Genomic DNA, 10,733 nt, shown 5'->3' with positions numbered 1-10,733 from the left:
TGGTAGTCGGCTTGGTATAGGAGTGGAATGGCAGCGCGTGGTGGATAGCTGACCTACAAGAGTGGACTTGGCACGGGGAAGGTGGTGACATTCACGGAGAACAGGGGGACAGGTGATGATGAGTGTTCACGCACGTTCACAGCGATTCCATTCGTGCGAGTTTACATCGATTGTTTGTTCGATGCTGTTTTTGCCGTTCAAGACAATCGGGTGCACGTCCACACAGCATAATCATGCTGTCAAGTGGAGCAATTATATATTTTGCTACGTGTACTATATATAAACAATTAGCTTATGTAATCCCTACATTACAAAACATACTGAGAAAAAACTGCTCTTAAATAATAATTATATGTCCATACTGCTCAATTGAGTTTCACATCCCATGCTAACGAGGGTCTTGCCCAGGCTGTGCGGTCAGTGGTTCTTTGTGCGATGCTACGTATGGGAGAAAAAAAAAAACTGAGCACGAATGTAGTAAGGTCCATGTGGATTTCTGGATCACGTTATTTCAATGTTACACAGATTGATGAGCAGCCCGCTTGCTACCACTGCCTTCCACATGTGCAGATAACGAATTATACGGACCCACCAACCTTGCCTCAAAAGCGCTGCATTACCAACCAGAGTTACTGTCAAGAACTGGATGTGACACTGTACATCTTGCAACACGGGCAGACCGAACTGGCGGAGATGTTCGTCATTATTTAGCCGATGGTTCTGTTGAAATAAGTTTGTCGTTTGGCGCGTAACTTACGAACAAAAAGGAATAAGAGGGACGGGTCCAATTAATCAATCTCGGGGTGAAGGCCTCCCTTTGCCGTGTCGGTCCTGGGGGATTGTTTGAACAAACTCCAACACGCTCTTTGGTTATTTCGGTAAAGTAACGTAAGTGAAAATAAAAAGAAAAATAATACTGCTTGCGTTGTGGCCGAAACGTCGTGAGAATTATTTTATTATGTTTTATTTTTGTTATTTTATTATTTCCATTCTACGTGACTTTACCGAAAGAACCAAGAAGATGAATCCCTGCAGTCACGAAAGCTTTAAATCGAAATTTACTTATTTTCATTTTTTTTTCACCTACGTGACTTTACCGAAAGAACCAAAGAGTATGGATCCTTGCAGTCACGAAAACTTCAAATCTAGAATAAACTCCAACACGCCGGTCAGTGCGGGTTGGTGAAAGGAGTGGCAGGGACGGGTTCGGGTATCACTCGCCGCTCATGGTGGCTGTGGTCAGGAATCGAACTCGGGTGTCTGACTTCCATCTCGCGATGTGTGAACCGTTGCATCGCCGCTCTACCTAAAAGGATGAATATTACTCCCAAACTCAAAATTATTCTTTGTTTTTTTTAAAGGACTTGACCTGAGCTGGACAGAAAACAACACTTTTAAACGAGAAGTGTCTTTTTTAATGTCAAAGACGTTTTGAATCTCGCTTTGTGGCCTCCCTGTGTGCTGCGAATAAAGGGCATTGTCCAAAACGTCGTGTGTGTATTTTATTGTTTAAGGAGACAGCGTCGTTGACGAATTTGTTGACTTTGTTGTTGTATCTTCTTGGTTCTTTCGGTAAAGTCACGTAGAAGGGAAGTAATACAATAATAAAAATAAAACATAATAAAATAATTCTCACGACGTTTAGTATGTTTTATTTTTATTATTTTATTACTTCCCTTCTAAGTGACTTTACCGAAACAACCAAGAAGATGAATCCCTGCAGTCACGAAAGCTTTAAATCGAAATTTGTTGTTGTAGTTGTCGTTGTTCTTTGAGCTTGTGCACCACTATGAGCGCAGCACCAGCAAGCAGCAGCAGCAGCAGCAAATAATTGAGAAAATGACAGCTCCACCACAAGCAGGCGACCAGGCAAACCCACGGCGCGACCTGCTCTTCTTACACGTGGATAAATGCGCTACGGCACCGCACGATGATCGAGGTAGCCTTGTAAAACAAAAAGAGAAGTCGCAGTTTCACTTGTCCGACGTTACGCACAGCGGCCCCCGCAGCGAGTGGGTTACGGCGAAGCGAGTGAACAATACGATTCTCCCGCGTTGGGATGTGCCGACAAAACTAAAGATTGCGTCCTGAGCTGGCTCAAATGAGCAGAGCCCCTGAGCCAGTAGTGACTGGGACAATTTACTCCCCCCCACCACCACCAAAATAAACCAAACCAATATTAATTCGTGACCTGCCCATTCTGAGTCTGGGAACCAACCGCACCAGTACTATCGGGGGCAGGTGATGCACGCTAACTATTACATTGAGCTAGCTACCGTGCGTGCGTGCGTGTGTAAACGCGTAATTTGTATTTCAGGGTGACACTGCACATTTATAACAGCACCACGGTGGGGGGGGAGGGTTTAACTGGTGTTCCATTGATGTAAATAAATCAATCACAGCGCGCCGTTTTTATCGCGGTTGAAAAAAATGAAAGCTTTAGACAATGTTTTTTTAAATCTTTAATTGTGTAACCACTTGAAAGTTGGGATTGTTACAAAAAAAAAACTTATGGTTTTTGCCAAAAAAATATATTTCCCTTGTCGTCCATAAATAGAGAACGAGCGATTGTTTTTGTTCAGGAACATGCAGTTATGAATACATTGAGCTTCGTGGCAGCAGCGGCTGTTTAGTGCCACTGCGTATCGCACATCGCGCTGTGCTCTACGTCGTGCTGGTTAAAGCCCTAAAAGCTCCAACGCCACTGAAGGGGGTTCTCTGATTCCCGCTGCACAGACACGGGACATGATGTGTGGTCGGAACGCATAGACGAGCGAGCGTGCGTGCGTGCGCGCACGTTGGGGCAACATGGCAGTCCGCACAGCCACGTCCGAGTCGGGGTGGAACAGCTGCTGAGCCCCCTTTGATGAGGTTTGACGTGGCGTTCAACAACAACAGGACAAAAAAAGCGCTTCTGGTGGAGTGATAAAGATCAGCGCTGGGGGAGACAAAGACGGATGGACGCAGCCTTGTATGTCGCTCAGTATCCCGTTCGATCAGGCTAAAAGGAGAATCCATACTTGTCGCGAAAGCCTACGTGTTCAACTAAAAGGAGGATTCTTATTTCTTGCGTACGTGACAGACCATAATAGGTATTCAATAGCAACCCCTTTGCCCCGAGTGGTGCACAGGCTAAAAAAAGATCCCCTTTTGTTATCCTCAAGTACAGCTCAGCGGATTGAGGTTTTTTTCTTTCTTTCTTTTTGCTGTGCGGGAAAGAGGTCGTGAGTTAGAATCGCGCCACGAGTTTGCCATTTGTTAGACGCCTCCGTGCTCAATTGACGTGGCTTGCCGTGCACCAAAATGTGGGTTATCCCACACGACCGATGCTTTGCGTTATACATTTCCTGTATAATTATATTAATTACTAGCCTTTTGCCCGTCCAAGGACGGGTGTATTGCAGTAAAACTGAAACTTGCAATCGAAAAGCAGACCGCGACGTGATATTCATTGCATCAATTCGTGTGCAATTTGTAAGGGCGCGGTGACACAGACCTAATTCATTTTAAGGTTATAATCCCTTGTTCATCATGACGTCCTTTTTACTTTGATGTCTCAACAGCGTTACGGAGATCGCGTGACGTGAGGGTTCTGCCTTTGTAGTGAGGGTTGTGAGTTGACGCCGAGGAGGGGGGAGGACGCGCCTCGCCCCCCTCATGTGGAGTGACGTCACCCGCTAATTATTATACATTTAGAGGAGGGGTGGGGGGGTCCTTTTGGAGGACGTCACCTGCTCATGAATATTAATGAGGGGAGCTGGTCGATGTGCAGTGACGTCACGTTAAGGACAGACATTCCTGGGTAATTATCGTAGGTATGTTTATTTATTCATGCACGTACTTATATGTCCATGATTAGTTTATTCTGGGTTAAATCGTGTCGTTACAATTTTTTTTTTACGATAAATAATCCTCCACTTACCCAACGAATTTGTTGTTGTCAACAATTTGGTTGCTTGTAAACATTCCTCCGGTCTGCTGACAAACCAAATAAATTCGCGCAAGTGGCCAACCTTACAACTCCATTTGATTGGCTCTGTCGGGTGGTGGAGGGTCATTAGTAAAAATTATTTTCATTTTTAATTTATTTATTTATTATCTTTATTATTATTATTATTATTTTCACTTACGAATCAACCAAAGAGTATGGATCCTTGCAGTCACGAAAACTTCAAATCTAGAATTAAATTGTATGCCAACACAATAATGATCTCACCCAAAAGAAACCAACCATGAATCACAACTTCAGTTGTGAAGGTCCACTCATAACACCTACACGTCTATTCCTTTGCATTCACGTTTCTATCCACACATTGATGAGTAACGACTCGACCAGGTGGCTAGATCCGTTTATTAAAAACATATCTTGGAGGAGGACTCAGATTGAGTGAAGTGGTGACACTGGCTAAAGAAAGAGTTCGGCCCCAATCGCCGCTAATGAGCTGATGGAAGGGACGGCTGATGATGACCCATAACACGGATGAAAGAAGTGTCAACAAGTAAACCCGTAAAAACAAAGTTTTTCACTTTAAATCCTTTATATGCGTGGCATCGGGGCGGCTAGAGTCATCTCGTCCTCTGGCTTGAGATGGCTGCCACCTATGGGTCAGATGATTGTCTGGCAGCATTAAACAATTGGTAATTAAATATTTGTAAAAAAATTCCCTAAACAGTGTAAAATTTTGGACATTTTTTTTCACGAAAATGCATTGTCACGCACAACGAGTCTGTGTGCAAAATGTCAGCTCGATTGGATCACGGGAAGTGGGTTAAAAAACGACCGAAAGATTTGCACGGTCCTAAGCAAGCAAGCAAACTTAATATAAAGGATTTAAAAAGAGCTGGATTGAGTGCTTTCGGTGAAAGTGCATTTGGTTCTGAAGAGCAGTGTACCAATGCCCCTGGACGTTTTCAATCGGTGCATATTGCCAGCGAGGACACGTGGATCCAAAAACATGGACACTGACAAGTGATAATTATTATTTTTACAAAGATGAGATGTGCGGCAGAGTAGCATGTAGTGGTGCATGATTAGAACGACAGAGAGAAATAGAAAGAGGAACACGTGGATCAAGGAAACAAACGCAAATCAGACATCGTATCAACCGTGAAGAAAAGTGGCTGTGTGGGCAGAACGCATCGTAGCCAAAAAATATCTACAGCCAATGGACAAGACTGCTGAAAGCACGTTTAACACGTAGGCATTTCGTGACCAATATTATCCATAATAGAAGTTTTTGGGTTAGATCGTGTGAATATAAATGTGTGTCGTTAAAACCGCCACCACCCGACACAGCCAATTAGTAATGTTTGTCACGGAAACAAAACGTGCCAATTCATTACTAGTTCAGCACACCGGTTGTGTGTTGGAGAGTCAACCCACAACATTTACAATTCAAGTACGACGTTTCGCCAGTAATTACAACGAGCATCATCAGGCGACAGCCAGATGTGTGGAGAAATCCTCCAGTTTCGGTCTTAAATGGAGGTATACATGTGAGCCAATCATTATGCACGCACGCCATGCGTGTACCTCCTGCCGTGTTTGGGTGCAAGACATCGCAGTACCTGTTCTTGTCTGCTCACGGTTAATCACCATCGACGTGTATAGGCATGCAGTTAAACACACATTTGTACGCGATCCGACCCCAAAAACCGATATTATGCTCATAGAATGGCAGACAAAAGGAAGTGATCAACCACAGAGGCCAAACGCAAGAGGTCGGGGCTCGTGTGCAAGCCCGAGATGCATTGGGGCATCATGGGGACTGTGAGGAGTGGTGGTGGTAAGGGGGAGGGAAGCCTTCATCGAGCAGTGAAGTGACAGTGGCTGATGATGATGATGATGACAACTTAACTCTCCAGTAAATACAGTGATTACCCTCCACATGTCAACTTGTCAGCAAAAGCAGACGATGAGTCACACCTAATGGCGCACACCGGCTAAACGTACCGCAGAACCAAACCTGATTTGTATGTATGTATGTAGAACTTCTTATTCTTTTGGTCTTTCGGTAAAGTCACGCAGGTAGGTTCATCAGATGACGACCGCTCGTGTTGCGATCGAAACGTCGTAGTTTTTTTTGTTATTTTCTTTGAACCTATCTACGTGACTTTACCGAAAGACCAAAAGAATATGAATTACCTGCAGTCACGAAAAGCTTCGAGTCAAGATGTATGTGATTTTTATTTTATTTTTACTTTTATTAATTTAAATTTTTACCTATGTGACTTTACCGAAAACCCCCCCTAAGAATATGAATCCTTGCAGTCATGAAAAGCTTTAAGTAAAAATGTATGTAGGACTTATTTTGCACCGTACGTGGCTAACCGTGCTAACCGGAGGTGCGGGGGGTGGGGAAGTACAACCAACACAAATAAAAAAACAGTTCTACAAAAATTAGTTTTCAATTCTAGATTTACAAGTTGAGCAAAGCTCCAGGGGTTGTCTTGCTGCTTTACGCTCCGTTCGGACATTGGGCACTCGTTGGAGAATAAAGGTTCGGCAGTTTTCCGGAACGCTGACGTCACAAACGCTGACGTCACAAATGCCGACGTCATACACAAAAATAAAGCTCGGGCAGTTTTCCGAAAACGCTGACGTCACAAACGTCACTTTGGTTGACATCAGCAGACACGTGCCGTGTCCTTCTTCAAAAAGAAATATTTTGTGTGTGTGTGTTTGTTTTACCGAAGGGCAAGGGAGTTACAATTGAAGTACTGACCTTCGGGTCATCTGGTAACTCAAAGCACCGTTCGCACGTGCTTTTTGCACAGCACCACCAACCGCTCACCACTACCACCACCACAGTAGCACGATATCAAAGTAAGGCGAGAAGGGATTGTGAAGGGCCAAAATAGTTTCCAGAAAAGCGTTCTGGACTGCTCCAGATGAGTTTAAGCACTGTGCCTATATATTTATTTAAAGTGATGTACGCACACATACATATTACACATCTGTATGTTATCACTTCTGTGCATGTGTGTGTGTCCCATTTCAGCACCACAGTACGGGTATTGCACATTGTCTGCCGATGCTGTGATCACAATACACGAGGCCTCGTTAAGTTCCACGACTTGTATGCAGAAGGGTCCTGCCAAGTTTCGCGATGTTGCCGTTGTTTATACAAATTTTGCAATTAGCAGGTAATCTTTATCATTGGGATGTTAGGGTGTGTGCGAGTCTTAGCTATGTGAATAAACCGAAGAACCCGGAGTAAACCCACGCAGAACCATCGGGGGAGGGGGGCATGTAATCTCCATACATACAGGTGCTACAGTCGGGAATGGAACCCAGGACCTTTTTGATACACTGGTGAAATTGCACGTGTAAAAAAATTAAATGTGTGTGTGTTTTATGCGTACACAGTATGCTGCGTGTAACGGGCTCGCGTAACATCGACAGCCACGAGAAATACTAGCATTCACCAAACTGTATTGACACCGGATTCATCAATTGCTAGAGTTAATTTGGGGGGGGGGGGGGGAGTTGGTTGGGGGGAATTATTGCATATTCCCACCCCTGCTGTTGACCCAACATGCATCGTTTTCAAAGTTGATTCGAAAACACGAGGATGCACAATTTTCACTACGCCGCTACTGGTAGCGTCATTACACATCACAGCATTACCCACTTTGGTGTTCTTGCAACCAATTGAGCCCGGTGGCTAAAGTAAACAGCCCACGCTGAGATGCTCGTAAACTTTCTGGGAGGTCTTCAGCGGGTTTCACTTCAAGCGACTGGCTCCTGTCAAACAGAAATGCAGATTTATTAAAATGTTTTTTCCCCACTGTCTCGTGGCTGCCAGTGTGAATAATGTGCCCTGGTCACAATGTTACATTTTTTTTTCGCATAAATAAACGTTAGATTGACCGGACATTAGACAAGACATCGTGAGTAGTGTATCATAAGCAGGTGAGAGTCCACTGGGAGAGACCATAGCTCGTGACCAAACATCACTCGGGACGCGTCCGACCTCATCAGACCTCAAAGGACAAGCACGGTACAAGGCCAGAGAGGGCTTCGGCGGTTGAACACTGTGTGACAAACAGGTTGTCCTATACTCTTTGGTTCTTTCGGTAAAGTCACGTAGGTATAAAATAAAATAAATCACGACGTTTCGGGCGCAACACAAGCGTCCATCATGAGGTGGTTTATTTTATTGTATACCTACGTGACTTTACCGAAAGAACCAAAGAGTATGGATTCCTGCAGTCACGACAGCTTCAAATCAAGGTTGTCCTATGGCTTGGTAGTGGGCAATAGAGGGCAGTGCAGAAACCTCCAATGTTCTGTACTTCTAGTGAAGATTACTTGGCGTCTCTGAAAAAGAGCGTTATAGCTAATCAGATTTCTCCAGTATGAATACATTTTCCGATTCCACGTCCATGCTTCCCACCTTCGCCAAAATAGCAAAAAACGCAAAAAACAGTATTAATGCCGCTACTGAACATCTGTGAAAAAATAGTTTCAAAGCTCATCCGATTCCTCCAGTATAAATATATATTCTGAGTCTCATTGGCAAAATAACCCCCCATGAACCTGCAAGCCATGGGAAGCCCTCCTGCAACGGTGGATTAACAAAATGACTGTACTTTTATACGTTCATAATGTGCCTGTCGAGGTAACATTTCTCTTTTACAAGAGACACTTTTGGGGGGGGGAAAGGCGTATGCAAATAAAGGGACACAGTAAAATGCTCGCTATAAAATACTAAATGTAAGTAATAAAGCCTTTGGTTAGGCGAAGGCAGAATTTTACAATGAAACATTGTAACAAGATGCATACTGTGGTGAGATAGAAGTATTTGCTATTAAACTTGTCCACGCAAGTGAATGATCTTGTGATTGCGAGGGGAGAGTCGATGAATACATTGAAACCGTGCTTACGATAATTATTTGGCCGAATGTTGCGTTCATTTTAAAATAAATCGTTCGGACAGAACAAACTGCTACTGATTGCACAGGAAACAGGAAACATTTGCATCGGATGAAAAGATCTCAGAAGAAATGCATTCGGACATGCTAATTGCCATCCTCCGAGATCCAGTTTCTCTCTGTTGCTACTTGCAATAGAAGGATCCATAATGACCATCATCTAGGAAGAATAAAATCCTCCTTCAGCGATACACACTCGTGGTCGTCTCACACTCTCTCTCTCGCAAAAGACACGCGAAATGTCAATGTGCTCTCACTCAGTCAAGCAGACAGCACTGAATGGATACGTGGTTGCTTTAATGCACACGCAGGTGCATCTGTCAATAGTTAATTTATTTCTTCGAATTGTTGGTCGTGGCCATTCTTTCCTGACCTTGGAGTGAAGTGAGCATCACCTTGTGCACTCCCAGAATTCTGAAAGATTAAACTAAATAACTGAATAATATCGTGATGCTACCAATTGCATCATCGGGATATTACATAGCAATTCTCGGATTGGCGCGTGTTTGTCTGCTTTATTAATGCATCCCTTATGCCCTATGGCATATAAACCATTTAAGTATCGTTTTAATTAAATATGACGCAACAAAATGTCCTGCAGCACTATTGGCAAGTGATACAGTCATTGCAATTCATCTTATTAAATAGGTTTGTGGCTTTTGCCACTGCATTTAGATGTTGTTGTTGTTGTGATGTGTGGCACAAGTAACGCCAGAGAATTGTTCCTGACCGTCGAGAAATATTTCAAAAAAAATGTATCCAGTCACTGTGAGTGATCTGGCTATTTCCGCAACATCATTATCTTGTGAAAACTAAAAAATATATATACACATTCAAGCAAAATGTTAAATAGGCAACAGAGCCATGTCCATCTGCATAGTTGGACATAAGTCACTGATGGAAATTCCACACTACCGCGATCGTGCAAGTCTCACCCAAGGGTTTTACCACTTTTGTTGATTCTAAATGTGGATGGAAAAACTGGAGGACCCGTAGAAAAATCAAAACACGACCACGGGGACAGAAACACTGCAAACTCCAAATATGCAGGCGTCAGGGTCGGGATCGAACCCGTGACCTCTTGTATACCAGGCGAGGTGGCATTGGTCAAGCATCCAAATTCAGCAGGACCCTCGTGAAAAACAGTGTTGAGACTCAGTGAGGCTTTCCTGAGTAAAAATATGGCTTACACTATAATTATATATTTTAATCTCAATAATTCTTACATTTTCCGTGTGTAATCTACATACAAATTAATACATATATTAATTACCGTGAGGTGATATTTTAATTGTCAGCTGGGTGGCACTTGCCCCATCATCTCTCTGAGATTGTATACAATCTGTACCACTTTCAGGGAGCTCTATCGTACATTTATCCATCTGCAGTTTCCCGCCATTAAAGTGTTGAATTTCCACCGTTGGTTCTGGGCTGACTAATAAGGACATCAGCGCCACGCCAAGGACATTTGAGCGGGGAGACGGCCTAGCTTTGATTACAGTCTTGTGAGGCGTGTTAAGTAACTTGTTTAAACAATTGCGAACAACACTGCCACCATGTGGCCGAGAGATTATACTACAAGGAATGTCGGGAACATTATTTGCCAGTATTAAAAAATTTGGATAAAAAATGAGAGGTTTTACTCTTTCTGAAAATAACATATGTACGTTGAATTTCTTTCGTACCGTACGTAACCAATCGTGTTTATCGGAGGTAAGGCTCCTCCTTCCTTGGGGTTTTATTTGTGATTAGACAAGTCTCAAACGCATGACGAGGTCGTGGCGTTTCTCCACTGG

Source organism: Lampetra planeri, chromosome 5, assembly GCF_965212315.1.
Source record: "Lampetra planeri chromosome 5, kcLamPlan1.2.h2, whole genome shotgun sequence".
NCBI classification, from domain to species: domain Eukaryota; kingdom Metazoa; phylum Chordata; class Hyperoartia; order Petromyzontiformes; family Petromyzontidae; genus Lampetra; species Lampetra planeri.
The sequence above is the reverse complement of the archived record's forward strand: the minus strand, read 5'-3'. Positions refer to the sequence as shown.